Source organism: Neofelis nebulosa, chromosome 6 (assembly GCF_028018385.1).
Source record: "Neofelis nebulosa isolate mNeoNeb1 chromosome 6, mNeoNeb1.pri, whole genome shotgun sequence".
NCBI classification, from domain to species: domain Eukaryota; kingdom Metazoa; phylum Chordata; class Mammalia; order Carnivora; family Felidae; genus Neofelis; species Neofelis nebulosa.
The window spans coordinates 121870083-121889527 of NC_080787.1; the positions used below are offsets into that span (position 1 = coordinate 121870083).

Consider the following 19445-nt stretch of genomic DNA (forward strand, 5'->3'; position numbering starts at 1 on the left):
AACAGAATCAAAAAGTAAGATGCTAGGAGTTCACTTATTTTTATAATAGTACAAAAACAGAGACACCTGGGTGGCTTAGTCGATTAAGCATCCAACTTGGGCTCAGGTCATGATCTCGCAGTTTATGTGTTTGAGCCCTGTGTCAGGCTCTCTGTCAGCTCAGAGCCTGAAGCCTGTTTTGGATTCTGTGTCTCCCTCTCGCTCTCCCTCTGCCCCTCTCCCACTTGTGCTCTCTAAAATAAGTAAACTTAAAAAATAAAGTAGTACAAAAACACATCCAAACTGCCTCCCTCAAAATTCCTCAAGGTGGCTTATATTATATTTGTGAAATACACTCCCCCAGGAAAATCATTTAGCCCTATTCTTCAGTGGATCCTAACATGATTTATCCCATCAGTACTTAGGCTTTTTTGTTCCACAATTTGTAGAAGAGGAAAAAAAAAATTATTTTTCAATTCAAGCTATGCTTTTTCTCAAGAATGACAGCACATTCTTCAGAACAATATTTTAAGATACAAGGGAATGGAACTAGGAGAATAAAATCAGTGGTCTCTAAGGATGGATTTTGTCTTAAGTAGTTTGATGTATTTTGTTTAAGAAGCTGCTATCCAGAGATGTAAAAGCCTTGGACAGGCACAGAAGAAAAACTCATAGTCTAATCAATGGCAAAACAAAGTGGTGACTCATTTCCAATGAAAACGCAGACCCCTGGGAACACTCAAACTGCAAGGTCAGGTCACACACACCCCTCCATCCCCTGCATAGACAGAAGCTGGCCCCTGGACTACAAGTGAAAACTGAACACGCCCTCAGACTTTTTCATTCTCAAGATGAATGCCCTAATGCCATCAAAAGATACTTATTAGTTAATCCACTATGTGGAAACTGAGGTCTCCCACGCATTTATCTTTAAAAATGGAATAAGAGGGGCACCCAGATGGCTCAGTTTGTTAAGCGTCCAACTCTTGATTTTGGCTTAGATCATGACCTCACAGTTCATCAGATCAAGCCCCACACTGGGCAATGTGATTGCAGCAGAGCTTGGGATTCTCTCTCTCCCTCTCTCCCCAAATAAACATTTAAAAACAGAACAAAAATGGAATAAAAGACATTTTAACTTCAAATGAGTACAACTCTGATAAGGAGTTTCAAAAGACAGTCTTCAGAAACTCAATGCAAGGGTCTGTTTTTCTCTCCTCTAACCTTTCTTCCTTCTCTTTGTGGGAGCAGAGGTGGAAAACTAATGCCTGAGAGACATGCAAAGGAGGATCTGGAACTTTCATTATTAAATGTTTTAGAGTAATGTTTCTTTTAAAAAGAGGGGAGCAGAGCTAAGATGGCAGAGATATAAGGGGACAAGGATTTTCCTTGTCCCTCAAACACAGCTGTAATCGGGTCAGATCACTTGGGACATCCAGGAAGTCAATCTGCGGAGTGGCAGAACTATCTCCACAGGTGGAGTGAGACCGCTTGGTGGGACAGAGGTGCATGTATGTGAAAACTGGGGGAGATAAATTGGCACGGGTATGGAGGGTAGGGAACTCCTTCTGTGGAGAGACGAAAGAGAAAGAGAAAGAGAAAGAGAAAGAGAAAGAGAAAGAGAAAGAGAAAGAGAAAGAGAAAGAGAAAGAGAAAGAGAAAGAGAAAGAGAAAGAGAAAAAGAGAAAGAGGAGAGAGGGGCTGTGAAATTGCAGTATCCAGTTAGCACAAGAGGCAAACCTCTCCAGACCACAGACTGGGGGATGAGAAATACGGTGAGTGCCAGTTTCTATTTTGCAAACAGCCTTAGGAGCTGAAACTCGGAGCTTTCTAAAGTGCAAAACTTTCTCCAGACTGAAGCCAGAGCCCTGTGCACGCACCTGGGGGCAGAAGGAGCCAACCCTGGGGCGCAGTAGGATCTCAGGGGCACCCTGAGAGAGAACAGTCCCTTTCCTCAAGCACTGTGGGAAGAAGGTTTATTGCCTCCCCCAGGGACAAAAGACTTTTCCAGGCCCAAGCCAAAGGCCTTTATCAGCAGGGCAGAGTGGCGCTACCCCAGAGCAGGCTCTGTGAGGTGCAGGGCCCTTGAAGACACTGGGTTTTGAATCCCAGCTGAGTGCGTGGGAGAGAGTGGAGTAGGGCAAGTCGACCTATTCTGTGAGGGCTGCCTTAACAGCGTGGTTTGAGACACCTGGTCTGGGGAGCAGAGATTGGGGGGGGGGGGGGTGTCATTTTTCTCCCCATCACCAAAGGTGGGGCTTCAGGGAGCAACACGGCAGTCCCCCCATGGAGGTGAGACCCGCTTATACCAAACCTGCCCTTCCATGCCTGGTAACTGCACATCTACCCAAGTAAGATTGACACTGACCGTACCAGACCGCCTCTCCTCCAGACCAGCACAGCCACGGCCCCAGGGACCAATAGCTGTGGGTTTTTTTTAATTTTTCTTTGTCTTTTTGTTTCTACCCTCCTCTTTTTCTTTTGGAACCAGGCTCATAATTTTGGATTTGTTTTTGGTGAATTATATATACTAATAATAAATATACATACGTGTGTGTGTGTGTGTGTGTGTGCGTGCGTGTACATTTGTTCAATCAGGCATTTTTTATTCTTTTTACACCTTTTCTATCCTTTATTTTCCTTTCTCTTTCTCTGGATTTAGCATTATAGTTTTTTTGATTCTCTGTTTGGTCTTCTTCCCCCCCAACCCCCCCCCCTTTCATTTTTCTCTTTTTATGGGATCAGGATTCCCTTTACCTTTTTCTTTTTCCAGGGTTTCTTCAATGAACAAATCAAAGCACGCCTGGTTGAAAGTCCAAACACTCCACCACTACAGGCAAGCAGTTTTCCAGAGGACTGACCAGTGGGACTGAGCAGCCAAAACGCAACAACAGGGTGCACACAACATACACCAAAAACACTTCCTGAAGTGCCAGGCCCTGAACGGTGTATGACGCCTTTTTAATGTAATAGTGCTCGCAGGTGTGGGACACAGAACATGCTATTAAGACACGCAAAAGACAGAAACTTAGCCAAACTGACAAAATAGAAGAACACAATACAAAAATCGAGAATTCTGAAAGCAGTTAGGGACAAACAGGCCTTAACCTACAAGGGTAGAGACATAAGGGTTGTAGCAGACCTGTCCACCGACACTTGGCAGGCCAGAAGGGAGTGGCAGGAAACATTCAATGTGCTGAATAGGAAAAATCTGCAGCCAAGACTCCTTTATCCAGCAAGGCGGTCATTCAGAATAGGAGAGATAAAGGCTTTCCCAGACAAACAAAAACTAAGGAGTTTATGACCACTAAACCAGCCCTTCAAGAGATCCTAAGGGAGACTCTGTGAGTGGAAAGCAGTAAAAAAATAAAAATAAAATAAAATGAATACACAGAATTATACTAAATAGCAGAGGAAAGAAGGTGAAAGCAACACAGATTATTTCATTTTAAATTTTTTTTTTCAACGTTTTTTATTTTATTTTTGGGACAGAGAGAGACAGAGCATGAACGGGGGAGGGTCAGAGAGAGAGGGAGACACAGAATCGGAAACAGGCTCCAGGCTCCAAGCCATCAGCCCAGAGCCTGACGCGGGGCTCGAACTCACGGACCGCGAGATCGTGACCTGGCTGAAGTCGGACGCTTAACCGACTGCGCCACCCAGGCGCCCCAACACAGATTATTTCAACACAGCAAGCACTGTACCTTCATTGTATCACTAGAGATTCAGGAAAGTACTAAGGACATTTAAAATACGTATGTGTGTCTATGTCTGTATATTCAAAGTACATACTAATAGAGTATACTAAGGAAGTGTACTGAACTCTGGATTCCAAATGCCAAAGTTTTACATTCATTTCCATTACTAACAAATTATGTGACCAGGGACAAGATACTTCACTTCTGTTTGCCTTACTTGGCACATCTGTGAAACAAGGGAATAAAATCCACCACAGACTGGAGTACCAAAAATTGTAATACAGAGAGCTTAGAACAGTATATGTGGCACACAGTGCTTCATCAGTATTGGCTCCTATTGTTATAAGCTGGAGAGTTTTGTAACATGAAAAGTGATTAATTTCACTTACATGGGATTTTGGCTTAAGCTTTTAAAATGAAAGCTTCTCAATTTCATTATTTGATCTACATGTAATTATTAACCTATATAATTAAAGCTTTGAGTTTGGAGGCATTCTAGAGTAACTTTATGAGGAGAAGGGAAGGCAAAGCAGACAGCTGGCTTTCTTAAATGTGCAGTAAAATCATGGTCCAGGAGGAGATACGGTTGCAAATAACAGCAATGGATATTTTAAAGGTAATAAATAAGATAGAATTCACTTTCTCTGACGTGAACTTCAACAACATTGTTCACTTCAGAATCTGGAGTAGAAAATGGCCCATCATAATAGGTGGTCATAAGATACTTCTTGAATCAACTGGAAAAACATTATGGTGTACTATATATAACATACTTATTTTAATGAGGTGATATTTAACCTACTCAGACTCCCAGTGACTGACCATAGCCACAATTTCAGCACCCACTTTGAAATTAGGAACTTTCCTTATCAGAGATAACAAAGCAAGCAAACTACTATAGCTCCTGCCTATATGAACTATCTACTTGAACATCATCCTCTATGCATTTCTAATAAAGGACTCACAAAAGACATTTTATTTACTATAAAGCAGAAATTATCTTCTTATTTAGAAAGATGCCAAAAAACTCAAAAAGCACTAATATAAGTTGTCCTTTAACCAGATAAAATTTCCCAAACTTACCATTTCTACAAAACATCTGGCTATATGTGACAACTACTTTCAAATGAGCAAACTACTAAAACCGTTAGACATCATGAAGAAATGTAACAGAAACAAAAGGAGATTCATACTATTTGATAGTATGAATGCTATTGATATTGACAAATGCTATTTGAAAGCAGGGCCAAAAGAATATTTAAGACAACTAATGTCTATGAACACATACCTCTGTTCAAAGAGGAAACCTATTCCAACACTGGCTTAAAGTGCATTTTTATTAACAAATCATACTTTCTCACTGGTTTCCATTTCAAAAATAGAAACGTGCTCTCATGGACAGAATTCCCCCAGAAGATTAAGAGTAAAAACATCCACAAAGCTCACCACCACAATTTGGCATCAGTGTGCTGGGCAGCATGGGGCGGGGAATGAGGGGCATCCACACAGGGGCTGGAGTCAGACCTAGTCCCTCCCTCATCCATACCTTGTAGGCACTTTACTATTACTAGACAAGTGAGACAATAGGCAAACCAGATAGTCTCCTTAACTGTAGAAGTAAGTCACAGGTATCCCACAGCTCACTGTGCGGGTCAAGTTAACCCAATGAGACAGTACACATCAAAGTGCCAAACCAAGTGCCTTCCTCCATCAGCTGAATCCTGTCACAAACTGTTCTTTCACTGGCCCACATCTAACAAACATCAGAGTATCTTCTAGATGCTCGGATTGCTTCTCCGCTATGCTCTCCTTCCCTTCTCTAGGAAACAGATTTTAAATGCTTGATTAGATCTTAACTGCATACACGTATTACTTAAGCTTCCATTCAGCATCTCCACCCTTAACGAACTCAACATCTGGCTGGAAAAGCAAGAATGTAAAAATACCGTACGACACGTACTAAAAGATGCATATGCAAAGTGCTATGGAAACACCAAGAACAGATGAGTAACAGGGTCTGAGAAATACCACAGCTTTACCAAGACTGTAGCATCTGAAATGAATCTTAAAGGAAATGATTTCTTTCAAGGCAGAGAAACAGCATATTCAGAAGAACTTAATTTCCCCTTTGGATGTTTATAGAGTCTGATGCGGCCAGTTTCTATTCAAGTGACACTGGAGACTATAGGAAGATGAAAAAAGTAACCCATCCATAAGAGACAAGCCATGCAGTTTGCCTGCCAGTTATACAGTCCCACTCGCACACGACTGCAAGAGCTTGCCAGGCTAAAAGGCTCAACATATTCTGATCCAGCATCTAATACGTATTAGTTCCTATGTTAAGACATCATGAAAACAATGATAAATAAGACATAGATGGTCTTGGGAACTTTACAGTCAAATGACAGAAAAAAATAAAAAAAGAAATCCCCCAAGGGAAAACCAAGTCCTGTGAATCTATGCCTTTAGAGATAACTAGCTCCCTTGTCCAGAGGACATAGCCGATGGCCCTGGAGATAGCTTCATCCAATAAACAGCTCTGCTCAAAGACAATGTCTTACTCTGGGCATAAAGATTAACCAAATACAATCGCATCTTCCCTCGGGAGTTTAAATACAAGATGCACGCGCACGCATGTACACGGTTCTCCAGCAGAGTGGTATCAACACTGAGGTGAAGATAGTGAGAAGGCAATCAGCAGAAGCCAAGGGTATCAGGAGGTAGACCTCTAGTTGCCAAGCATGTTCCATTGGTCTCACTAGTCCCATGAGATGTCCCATGTATATACCCACATCCCCCAGAAGGGGAGTGAGAATAGGATAAGGAAAATTCTGCTTAATGTACATAACTACTAGGCATGCAGCTTCCTATTTGCATGCAAGATACCCTGGGAAGTTCTATGGTGAAAAAACGTGTTTCCCATCATTCAACCTGATGTTCCCCAAAATTATTTGGCTAAATAAAGCACGGTCATATTTTAATACAACACTTACTAACTTACTCCATATCAGAATTACTGTTCTCCAGACCATTTATCTCAAGAAATGCGGGAAAAAAAGATTACCATGATCTGGCCCTCAAGCAGATTTTGGAGAATGGCATTAAAATTTTTTATTACTATTAGTATGATTTATTAAACTTAAAAAAAAAAAAAAACAGTTCACCCATTACCTTGTTGATTCAAAAATGTCAAAAAAAGAGAATTTGGTTTAAACTGGTTCAGAATTGGATGCATCTAGCTGTCTGGCTGAAGCAAATGATTATTCCCAGAGATTAAAAAAAAAAAAAAAAAATCCCAACAAATATAATCAAAAAATCAAAACACATACAAAGAAACCAATCACTATTATTATTAGATGCAATATCAGAATCAGATCTTCATATACTGTAGATAATGGAATTATCAGGTACAGAACACAAAATAAGTATGTTTTACATGTTTAAAGAAATATTATAAAATATAAACTATCAAAAAGCAGATTCTGAAAAGAACCAAACAGAATATCTAGAAATAAAACTTGTAACAATAGATTATAACCCAAATGGGCAGATTTTGGCACGGTTAAAGAGAAAACCAGTGAACCTCAAGATGAATCTGAAAAACGTAACCAGAATGCAACAAAGAAAGATGGAAAATATGAAAGAATTTCAGACATGGAAGACAGAATGAGGAGGTCTACATGTATTTCATCAGAATTCTAACTAAAGGGGCATGAAGGGGCAACTGGCTGGCTCACAGTGGAGCACGTAGCCCTTGATCTCAGGGTTGTGAGTTCAAGCCACATGTTGGGTACAGAGATTACTTAAAAATAAAATCTTTAAAAAAAAAATTCTAATTGAAACCAATACGGAGAATAAGAGGCAATAGACATCTTGCCTATGTAAAAGATGTAATAGTTGATTTAATGCTAAAACTCTCAAATTAAGAAAACTCCACAGATCTCGAGCCACATAAAATGAAATCCATTACTCTATAATCACATTATTCCATCATTTTATTATTCTGATGAACATTCAAAAGGTTTTGACATTCTTTTTTAAAAATAATAAATATAGTAAAGCCACCAAGACAAGAGGGAAAGAAACAGGAGCTAAGGAATAAGGATTGATTGTAAGAAAACTAACAGAAAACCCAGAGAAGTTACCCTTAAGAAACCTACAACGGATCCGCTTGTGGAAGCTAATTCAAAAAGGCAAACAAAAGACACGCTTCTTCTCGCATTAAGAAACTATATCAGACTATCTCATGTTGAACACTACATATTCAGGGTTCCACGTGGTTACGCTTTATGAGTGCTCCTCTTCAATCAAACTTGCCCATAGCAGTATGACCCAGTGGCTCACAACTTCTCTTTGCCTTCACACTGATCACTTTGTGTCACACTCCACAAATAATGCTCACGATTCAGGGGAAAGGAACCAAGACACAATTCATAACGGTAACACGGAAAGACGTGGGGTGGTATGCCAGTTGAAACTGTTCCTTCTCCCCTCCAGATTCCAGTGTGTACCGTCTCTTTCGTTAGAATCACTGATTCTCAACTGTATTGAGGAAAAATACTGCAGTAAAATGCCAGTGACCTGGATTTGAACAACAGCCCCACTTCTTAAAAGCTAGGTAACCCGAGGCAAGTCACTTAACTTTGCTATGCCTCAGTTTCCTCTCTTTCAAATACAAATACTTCTGGGGGGTCTGGGTGGCTCTTTCGGTTAAGCGCTCGACACTTGATTTCAGCTGAGGTCACAATGTGAGGGTCCTGAGATTGAGCCCTGTGTCAGGCTATGTGCTGAATGTTGAACCTGCTTAAGATTCTCTCTCTCCCTCTGCTCTGCCCCTACCCGGCTCGCCCCCTCATTCTCTCCCCAAAATAAAACAAAATTAAATAAAAATCAAATATAACCACTTACTGTATAATAGTGATAATTAAATGAGGTGTATTTAAAATGCTTAATAAAATATTTGGCACTTTATGTGGATTCATTCAAAGGCAGCTGAAATCACAGGACCTTTCTGAGCTGCCCTAAAACTAATTGATTTTAAATATTAAAGAGCTTTCACACTTATTTCATCCAGTCTCATTTCACAAATGAGTAAACTAAGGTTGCAGAGTTTAACCTATTTAACTTTTCAGTCTGATTTCCTGAATTTCTTTTGAAGAACACAATTCCTACTTGTGATATCCATAAACATTAGCACTCAGTATCATCCAGGAAGGCAACTTCCTCCTATTATCATTGTTTTGACTTTTTTATAAACAATTTGAATTCTATTTCATGAAAGGACTACAAATATACATTTGTTAACCAAGCAGAAAACACAGATATTTTGTTTCACTATGTGCACTTAAAATACCAGTACAAGTACCTGTCATAGCACTTTGGGGGTATTGCCCCAGATAACGAGGACCGTGGACTTGCCAAGACATACTCTCAAATTTCTTTCCTTTTTTTTTTTTTTTCCATTAATGTTTTTGAGACAGAGAGAGAGCATGAGCAGGGGAGGGGCAGAGAGAGAGAGAGAGGGAGACACAGCATCCGAAGCAGGCTCCAGGCTCTGAGCTGTCAGCACAGAGCCCGATGCAGGGTTTGAACTCACAGACTGTGAGATGATGACCTGAGCTGAAGTCGGACGCTTAACCGACTGAGCCACCCAGGTACCCCTCAAATTTCTTTCTTAACCTGATTTATCTCCAACTGTTGAAACACTACCTCTAGAAAAATCTCCAAATTCTCTTTTCCCATAAAATCTAATCTCCCGATAGTTACCTTTCTCCTTCAAGCACTTTGTTACACATCTACGGTACTTATTCTTATATTCTACTCCTTTTGATATTACTTTTGGAGACTGAATTCTTTAAGCAAAAGTATGTCTTACTTTAACATCTTCTAGGGCAGCATTTCATTGAGTAACTAGCTCACTAGTAGGTCAAAATATATCCATTGGATGGAATGGCTTCGTGCCATGATGCCAGCCAAAAAGTTGGCCGAGCGGAGTCTAGAATTCAAGCCTCTGGCTAGCAGTCTTATGCAATCTCCTGGATCTAGCTCATGGACTACCACCCATAGATATTCAAGGAGCTAAACCAAACACACACTGCCAACTACATTCTGGGAGAAGAACAGCCACAGACCTACATTTCATTTTCACAATTCTACATTGTACTTAAACTCTTCGTTAGTAATTAGAGCATTTCCAAAAACTTCTTGGGAACCGGAGAAATGACAAAAGCAGAAGTCAATCTGCCTCTCTTTCTCTTAAGAGCAGGCCATGCCCCACCTTTATGCAGAAGGAGGCAGGGGGAGTTTTATAGACCCTTTACATTACTTCACAAAGACATCAGTTTCACCGTTACTTCCTCTTGCTAAGCGAAAGCATGCCTTTGCTTTGTATCCCTTCTACCACTAGAATCTTTACAGACTACGAACTGTGTCGATTGCTACTCTATTAGCACCGAGTTAATTAAACCACTAAAACCATAAAACTTGCCAACCACACTCCAAAAAAATCTTACTTTCTATATTAAATGCCAACAAGCTTTACAATCTCTTTTTCCCTGTCTGCCTCTCCCTAACCCCACTTACAGCACAGACCAGAAATAGAAAATCACTGGGCTGAAAAATTAAACAAAAAAAAAGTCCTTTGGTCTGCCTTCCAGGTATCAGATTTTTTTTTTCTCCATTATTTAAAAGACTACATAATATATTAGAGAGCTCCAAAAGGGGGGGTGGGGGGGGCGGGAAAGACATTTTAGATGGGTTTAAAATATGTTAGTCAAGGACTGAATTAAAAAAAAAAAAAAGAAAAGAAAGGCAATCTACAGCAGACCCAGCTGAAGAAAGACAGACTGGAATCTGAGAAGCTGAGCAAAGTCCCCAGTGCCTGTCTGTTATTTGTGGCATTCACTATTGAGGCCAAAACATGACATTTCTGGAGGCCTCTCAACTTAGAGGAATTTGTGCAACTGCTTACCCGGCAGATTGCAGTGGATGCCAACACCACTGGCGTTTTATAAAGCACCATCACGGTCTCCGTGTAGGCCCCTCCACACTGTAGTTATTGTGTGCCGAGGACAGAGTGCTGGGAAGTGCACAATGCAATGCATACATTACACCCCTTGAACCATGTATTTTGCACTAGCTCTAAACTACACTATGCAAATATAAAAGGCCAAGGAAAGAAAGGTATGCAAAGAGCAAACACAACAACAGATACATTGTCAGGCCATGGAGGAAATCAAAGAAAACCATACAGAAGAGTAAAGAGAGAGTCTCATATAGTCTGAGGCCATCATTTACCAGATCGTTCTTTTCCTACCAATCTGGGTGAGCTGTCAATACACCTCTGTCCCAAAGTTCACTGAAACCCCAACAAAAAGGGGTGCCTGAGTGGCTCAGTCGGTTAAGCATCCAACTTCAGCTCAGGTCATGATCTGGCGGTTTGTGAGTTCGAGCCCCGCGCTGGGCTCTGTGCTGACAGCTCAGAGCCCGGAGCCTGCTTCCCATTCTCTGTCTCCCTCTCTCTCTCTCTGCCCCTCCCCCCTCATGCTGTCTTTCTCTCAAAAATAAAAACATAAAAAAAAATTTAAAAAACAACAAAAAGGAAGACACTATACCCAATTATTGTGTGTGTGTGTGTTGAAAATTTAATTCCAGAAATAAATGAGCCATTTATAATAAAGATTTTTAAGTTTCCCTGATTAATAAGAATTAAATTTGAAAACATTTTTCCAACTACTCAAAAAGACATGCATATTATAGAAAAAATATATATACATCTATACATAAAGTGAGTACAAATATGCACATACATGTATAGATACACACATATGTATCTTTCTTACTGAGTAGTTGAAAAGTTTGAATAACTTTTTCATTAGTGATCAGGAAAACTGTGTATATGTACATCCACAAAGAAATAAACATACATTATCAAGATTATGTAGCGTGTAGGTTTCTTTTTTTTTTTTTTATTTTTTTTTTTAACGTTTATTTATTTTTGAGACAGAGACAGAGCATGAACGGGGGAGGGTCAGAGAGAGAGGAAGACACAGAATCTGAAACAGGCTCCAGGCTCTGAGCTGTCAGCACAGAGCCTGACGTGGGGCTCGAACTCACGGACTGTGAGATCATGACCTGAGCCGAAGTCGGACGCTTAACCGACCAAGCCACCCAGGCGCCCCGCGTGTAGGTTTCTTATAAATCACCATAAGTAGAAGAAATTTTTCTTATATACTATTCAAGACCAGGCTACAAAAGGGAAGGTGGGGGAGGGAACCTCACAGGTCAGGTCATTACAAGATTTCTATTTCTTTTCCATTACACAGGATTCACGGGGTTAGGATTGATTGTGGAGCAATTCTGCATGTTGTGGACATGAACAACATAAAATAATGTAGTTTTAGGTGTTAGAAATAAAAATGCTACTAAAACAAAAACACACACGAGACCAGAACAGACTGCACAATACCTCCTGGTAACTAAATCCTGCAATAATTTTAAAGGAAACCCTAGCAAAGCTGGAAGCATAGAGGCTCACCTTTAATGCAAATCATATGCACCCCTTAATGAACTCCTCAAGGACAGAGGAATGTGCCTTTCATACACACCGAAAGACCCTGTTTCACAAACACAATGCTTCTAGGTCCATACAAGTCTAAATGCAGTATTTGGACAGAATATTTCTCTAACCCAGTGTGCCGACTCTTGAAATGTTTCGGAATTCTTAACTGGGCACACAATTTATCTCATAAGCAACCAGGTAAGTTTAGATTACAAATGACACAGAAAAGTAGGTTTCATTTCTATGCTCTGTGGACCACAGCAAAAACAACAAAATCCTGCTACTAATGTTATAAACAAACCAACGAACACAGCACACTGTCAACCACCAACCTGACTCTATGGACATGGCCCTTCTTCCTCCCAAAGCAAATAAATGCTTAATTTTCAGTCTTAAAAGATAACACACTGTTGGGAGGGCGGGGGAGGAGTGCCCTGGGTGGCTCAGTCGGTTGAGCATCCGACTTCAGCTCAGGTCATGATCTCACAGCTCATGAGTTCGAGCCCCACACGGGGCTCGCTGTCAGCATGGAGCCTGCTTGGGACGCTCTGTCCCCCTTCTCTCTGTCCCTCTCCTGCTCATGTTTGTTCTCTCTCTCTCAAAAATGAATAAACATTAAAAAAGGTAACACATTAAATTTTTAATCCTTCATCCACGATCACATTCTATATTTCTAAGGTGGTTGTAATTTAAATTTCCGGCAACCCAGACGCTTTCATCAGCTTTCAGGACACAAGAATCAGGTCACTGACCAGAGGGCACACCCTCGAGGACTTCTATCTCCACAGTGCAGAGCAGCCCTGCACTGTTGAAAGGGGCTGTTCCAGAGACCAGTTCCCACTCCTCTCACCAGCATGCTGGCTCCAGGGTAATCCCAAAGTGAGCCCTCAACTGGGGATGCAGAAAACCTCACAAAAGCCCCAGAGCGACGGAGCTTGAAGCTTATTAAACAGACCTGGTTTGTTGATGAAATGTAAATATCTGCACAGAAATTTTATACAAGGGATTGTACTTAATTTTTGGCTTTGTCTTTAACTAAATGATGATAAACACCCCTGTCAGTTCTAATACATGTCATAAAAAGTGGTCCCTTAAACATCTTCCTTTCCTAATGAAAGTTGAACGAAACAGTATTGTAGCGTATCAGGAAAGAATCATCTAAATCTTCATTTGTTCTAAGTGAACAGCTGCTAACTGGCCTGCAATTTCTCATATGCAAAATCCAACTACATTTCTATTCTTAGAGTTCTCGTTGATTTTGGTGGTAAAGGAACTCATCTGATTTTTTTTTTTTTTTTTTTTTTAATCCACTGGCTGTGGACAAGGTCTCTCTCCCGACTCTCCAGTAAGAAGATAAATCCTTGGACATTAGGGATTGGTTTATTCAAAACTGCAAAATAAAGTGTATTGTTTTTAAATCATGTGGTGTTTTCTTACTTGTAAGAGTACTAACTAAAATCTAGAGTCTAAGCAAGTTCTTTGTATTACGAAGCCACTGTGCACATATAAGTGGTGTCGGTTTCCATTATGGGCCTTCCAAGTCACTAAGTTACTGATAAAATATAAAAAACATTGTCAGGAATTTATCCAAGGCATGGGATATTAGTGTTTTCATCCAAAATCCAAGGAAAAAAAAAAAAAAAAAAGGATCCTGAGGAAAAAATAATCAGGCTTTTTAAAAGATAACAATTGCAGTTAATCAAGTCCTTGCTACACGTGGAGTGCTGCTCAAAGCAAATCCCAACCAGACAATCAGAGCCAGAGTGAGGAAACAGCTGTCAAGTAGACCCAGACACTTAGACCTCCTGCAGTCTCCATGGAGGGTCTCTACTCCACTCACTTTCCTACCACTAGAGGAAAATACCTTGCCAGCCATATTAATAAATCAACAAGGGGCTCATTTATGAATCCACCCAGTATCTGGGGAGCAGGGGTTCCACAGAAGGTGCCTGGCAGAAGGGATGTTACAGCCTCTCAGAGCAGTTCTTCACTCTTGTGCCTGGCATCAAACCCAGGATCTTCAGAGGTGACACCCGCGGGCACCTGTACTTTTTAAATTTTTCTATTAAGTTTTATTTCTTACAACAGTTCCAGGTTCACAGAAATTGAGAAGGCACAGAGATTTCCCATATACCCTCTAGCCTCACAAATGCATAGCCTCCCCCACAGTCAGCATCCCCCCCGGGTACATTTGTTACAACTGATGAACTTACACTGACACAGTCATAGTTACCCGAGTCCATAGTTAACATCAGGGCTCATCCTTGGTGTCGTGCATTCTATCAGTTTGGACCAATGTATAATGACACGCGTCTACCATTGTAGAGTAATTCCACTGCCCTAAAAATCCTCTGTGCTCCTGTATCTTTAAAAATCGCAAACAAGGATTCTGACCATGAGGCAATGCAAAGGTCAGGGAACAGACCCCCTCTCCCAGAGTTAAGACTATCTGCCCTCACACCAAAGTCCATTAGCTTTCTGTCTGGCCAGGCACCATGCAATGCTGTACATTCACCTTTCTTCCCTTTCAAAGGCTGAGACACAAAAGCCAGGACCCAAAGGAAAATACATTAATTCTTCAAGATTTCACTAAAAATCCTTTAAAAAACAACTGGTTCGCAGAGTCTGGTAACATAAAATTTATCTGACAATCTTTAATAACAACTATCTTTGAAACTACATTTGAAATAAAATGATCAACAAATGGAAAAACACAAGACACACACTTGACCACAGATCTTATGTAGATGTGATCATAAACTGGGCCCAATGAAACTATTCTCACTTGTACTGGCCAGGAGTGTTTAAAATTTTTTTTTTTTTTTTTTTTTTAAACAGTGGACCAAAGTATAAGTTGTAATGCAGAATCATCTTAAATATTTACTTTATTACAGCTGTAAAACAGAGGGAAACGGGATCTGATGCAAAAAGAGAGGCCTCGAGTTTTCTTTTTTAGCAACAATAATTTTCTTATACCTCACTACCTGAATTTCTGATTCTTGAACTCAATGACAAGCAACTTTTGGACAATCTGAGAAAAAAAAATACATTTCATTTTGAGATAGCACAGTTTTTAAACACTGATCTGAGGCAACAGTGTTTCCATTCAGCTTGACATTTTTTCCCAAGTAAAAGTTTTTTCATTCCTGGTGGGTGACTAACAAACTCAAGTAAAACCAAAAGGAAAATGACAACAAGGTCTTTGTTCACCATAAAGGCGGGTTTGGGGGGGGGGGGGGAAGGGGGAGTTGGGCGGTGCTGGGTGAATCTTCAAGACTTTAGACTTTAAAGATACATAAATTAACTCGACTACATAAGGAGAAAAACTGTGAGGTATCAGAGAGAGAGAAACATGGGGATTCAGAAGCAAGGAAGTTAGAAAGTGTTTGGGTAAGTGCGGCTCTGATGCCTCCCCAAAAGGCTACCTTACCACCAATGTGTCTACCTGATCCAAGGACGCCATAAATCCAGCTTTCTAGACTGACACAAACTGCCTTAATGTTTTCTCGTGCCTTGGCTTCATTAGTGAAATTTTACCACTTAGGATTCTTTACAGACAAGAGGTTTCTCTTAAAATGCAAATAATCTCTTAGAAGGCAGTACAGGTAATCAATCATTCACACACTGAAGTCACTCACTCAAATCACGGACGCTCTCATTACTTAGCTGAGAAATCTGCTACATTTGAGGAATTAGGAATTTAGATTCTAGAAGAAGAAAAAGTAGGCAGGAAGCATGTAACATGTTTTTGTATCACACTGTAAAAGAATAATATCATCACGGAGGTAGGAACAAGGAAATCTAAGGGAGAAAAGTACCAAAAAAATAGGAAAATAATCTGAGAAAAAGAAAAGATTTTAAGTTTTGGCCTGAGTTAAAGTGAGGTAGAAATTCTGTCTTTCACAATCAACCTGGCAATCTAATCACCTGTGCACTGTCTCAATAGGAAATCATATGTTCTACATAACTCATTTGCTGTTGTATGGCAATGTATAACCTGTTCATACACTGGAAACTTCCTTTATAAAGCCTCTTCTGCACTAGGTATTTTGAATACCCAGATGGCCAACTCCAAGCCGTCCTGTATTATTTCTTCCCTAAAATGCAAAGTGACATGTGACATCTACTTGAAATTCAGAATCTTTTCCAACAGAAACAATATTTTTACCTGGCAAATAAGTTTCAGGTCAATCATTCTTGTTCCCAACTTTAACTCCCACCCAAGCCTATGAGGTGAACAATATACCAATGATAAATACTGAAGCCCACGGTACAGTTTCTAACAGAATTTGGAGACAGTATAACATTTACTGGAAAACCTAAGTAAAATCAATACACCTGAGGATGAATGTTCTGACTGCAGAAGACCTAGGAATGCAGGTCTAAAACACTAAGGAAATACAGAGAGAGAGAGAGAGAGAGAGAGAGAGAGAGAGAGAGAGAGAGAGACAGACAGACTGTCTAATCCCAGTCTATAGCCCCAAATGGGCTTTTTGGAGGGGGAACAGTGGGAATAACAAAAAGTGAGAATTTATCAGTGTCACTTGGAAGAAGGCACCTGGCCTAAAAGCACAATTATTCTGGATCTTGGCAGATATATTCACCCTCCACAGTGGGTTGAAGACACCAGTTACTCTGTTGATGTAATACCCCTTGCTCTGAATTTCATGTTCACAAAGATACCTTATGATTATCACCTGGCATCATTCAAGGACTTCCTAACTATGAAGAAAGGAATTAGTTGACCAATTAACATATACATTTCATTCTTCCTGGTAGTTATCTCTCCCTATAAATCATTCCCTAGCATTCTAATGACTCTGTTCATAGGACTGATCAGCAAGGGCCAGTTTTCTTCTCCCTGACTGACTTGGGCATGGTGAATAAAGAATTTATGTGTGCCGGGATGTCTGGGTGGCTCAGTCAGTTAGGTGGCCAACTTCGGCTCAGGTCATAATCTCATGGTCCGTGAGTTTGAGTCCCGCATCAGGCTCTGGGCTGACAGCTCTTCAGATTCTGTGTCTCCCCCTCCCCAGTTTGCACTGTCTCTCTCAAAAAAAAATAAATGTTAAAGAAAAATTAAAAAAAAAAAAAAAAAAAGAATTAATGTGTGCCTAAAGCAGATAACCAGACTCTGCACAATGATCTCCCAAGTCCTATCCTACTGAACCTCCCCATCCCCTCACCCCCCGTACACACACCAAACCCTGGGCATCCTACTGGTCTCCACCAGCACTGTGATCTTACTCTGCAAACTTCAAGTATTATCATTATCTCTACAAAGTTATGAAACACTGAGCAAGAGAGTGGGGTAGGGGGAAAACAGTAATGGAGTTTCTTTTCACCTATGTTGTGAGATACACCCAGATTTCAAAACATTACAAAGTTGAGCTGAAGTGCACTTTAAATGTGAGAAGTACGGTACCAATGTAGAGTTTTGTCTATTAACAGCCACCCTCCCTCCATCAATTTCTGTGGGGATAAATGAGATAATATTCTATAAATTAAAAAGCTTTATAAAAATGAGGCACCTGAGCAGTTCAGTAGGTTGAGTGTCCAACTCTTGATTTCGGCTCAGGTCATGAGCCCAGGGTCATAGGATCGAGCCCCACGTCAGGAGCCTGCACTGAGCATGGAGCCTACTTGAGATTCTCTCTCTCCTTCTCCCTCTGCACCTCCCCTGCTCACTCTCACTCAAAAACAAAACAAACTTTATGGAAATGTTAACTCTGGACACTTGTCCTAATCACTACATCCAGAACAGATCCTTACTACTGGAAAGGAGTCTGAAACCCAGCCTGAACACGGGAACACAGCCTTTGCCCTCTGCTCCGACAAGCGAGGAGCATGGGCTCCGACAAACGAGTCATAAGAGATGGGACTATTCCTCCAGGGTATCTATCACCAAGGCTTGGTCGAGAAATGTGCAGTGGACAAAATCACACACTTTATACAAAGAGATAATGACCCATATCAAAGGAATAAGAAATGAATTAAACCTATTAATTACCAAAACCAACATAACATATTTTAAGTAAATAGCGTCTCCATCTTTTCATTTCCTTTGAGCTACCTCCACTCTGCCGAGAAAAGCCTGGGTCAAACCTAGCAACGGGGCTTGCTCCTAACAAAGGTTTCCATGTTATCATGCTATCCTTGACCAAGGAGGAAGGAGGCATGCAAATCTTTTTTTCGTAACCCCTTATTTTCTGCTTGGATATTCCTATTTAACCGTTTTTAAATAGAAAATGTAATGGGCCAGGTATTGCTGAGTTTTCCTAAACAGACACTTAAATCCAGGAGCCCCTTTCTCCCAGTGAAGAGCTGACAATTCCAGCCTATGAGAACGTGGTACTTCCGTGGTCTCTAACCCATAAACGGTACTTCATCAATGACATTCATATCCTACTCTTGCTTCATATGTGAAGTTTGTCCTGGAAAGTAAAATTTATAAGCAGTTGTACAGGAAAAATAAAATAGTTTTCTTTTTATCTTCCCAGCAAGAGCAGGAACCAAATCGATATTTGAGGACAAGAATTATTTCTGAACACACAAGCTATATTTAAATGAATACAGTTTTGAAACCAAATTTGTAAAAGACTATGCAAATATGACTTTCTTAAACTTCCTATTTTTCTCAAAAATTACATACCATCACTAAGGGACCTCAGCAACCCAGTCATTAAAATAATTCCTAAGAGGGGTGCCTGGGTGACTCCATCAGTTAAGTGTCTGGCTCTTGATTTTGGTTCAGGTCATGATCTCGCAGTTGGTGGAATCAAGCCCCACGTGGGGGTCTGTGCTGATGGTGCGGAGCCTGCTTGGGATTCTCTCTCTCCCTCTCTCTCTCTCTCTCTCTGCCTCTCCCCTGCTTGAGAGTGCACACATCCATCTACTCTCTCAAAACAAAATTTTTTTTTAAAGTTTAAAAAAGTAAATAATACCTAAGAAATGAAAATATAACTTCCTTTTGTCTAACGTTTTCTATTATTCACTGTGAAGAGTGGAACCTGGCATAAATGGATGAAAAAAGTATAATCTCTTTAAAAGTGACTAAAACGGTTAGAGAGGCTGGTATCAGACTTCTAGCCAGATGAGCGAACCGAATTTTTTTTAAAGTATCTTCTTTTGAATATTGCTAAGTACCATTTCCATTAAGACTTATTTCGAAAACCAGAAGCATCAACTTGTGCAGGCTAGCACATTCT

General features: G+C 40.4%; 1 protein-coding gene across 33 annotated transcripts in view; it reads right to left on the reverse strand.

Annotated features, from left to right (window-relative positions):
* EPB41L2 (erythrocyte membrane protein band 4.1 like 2) overlaps positions 1-19445 on the reverse strand; it is a 220619-nt gene that overhangs the window by 88104 nt on the left and 113070 nt on the right. The window lies entirely within an intron of this gene.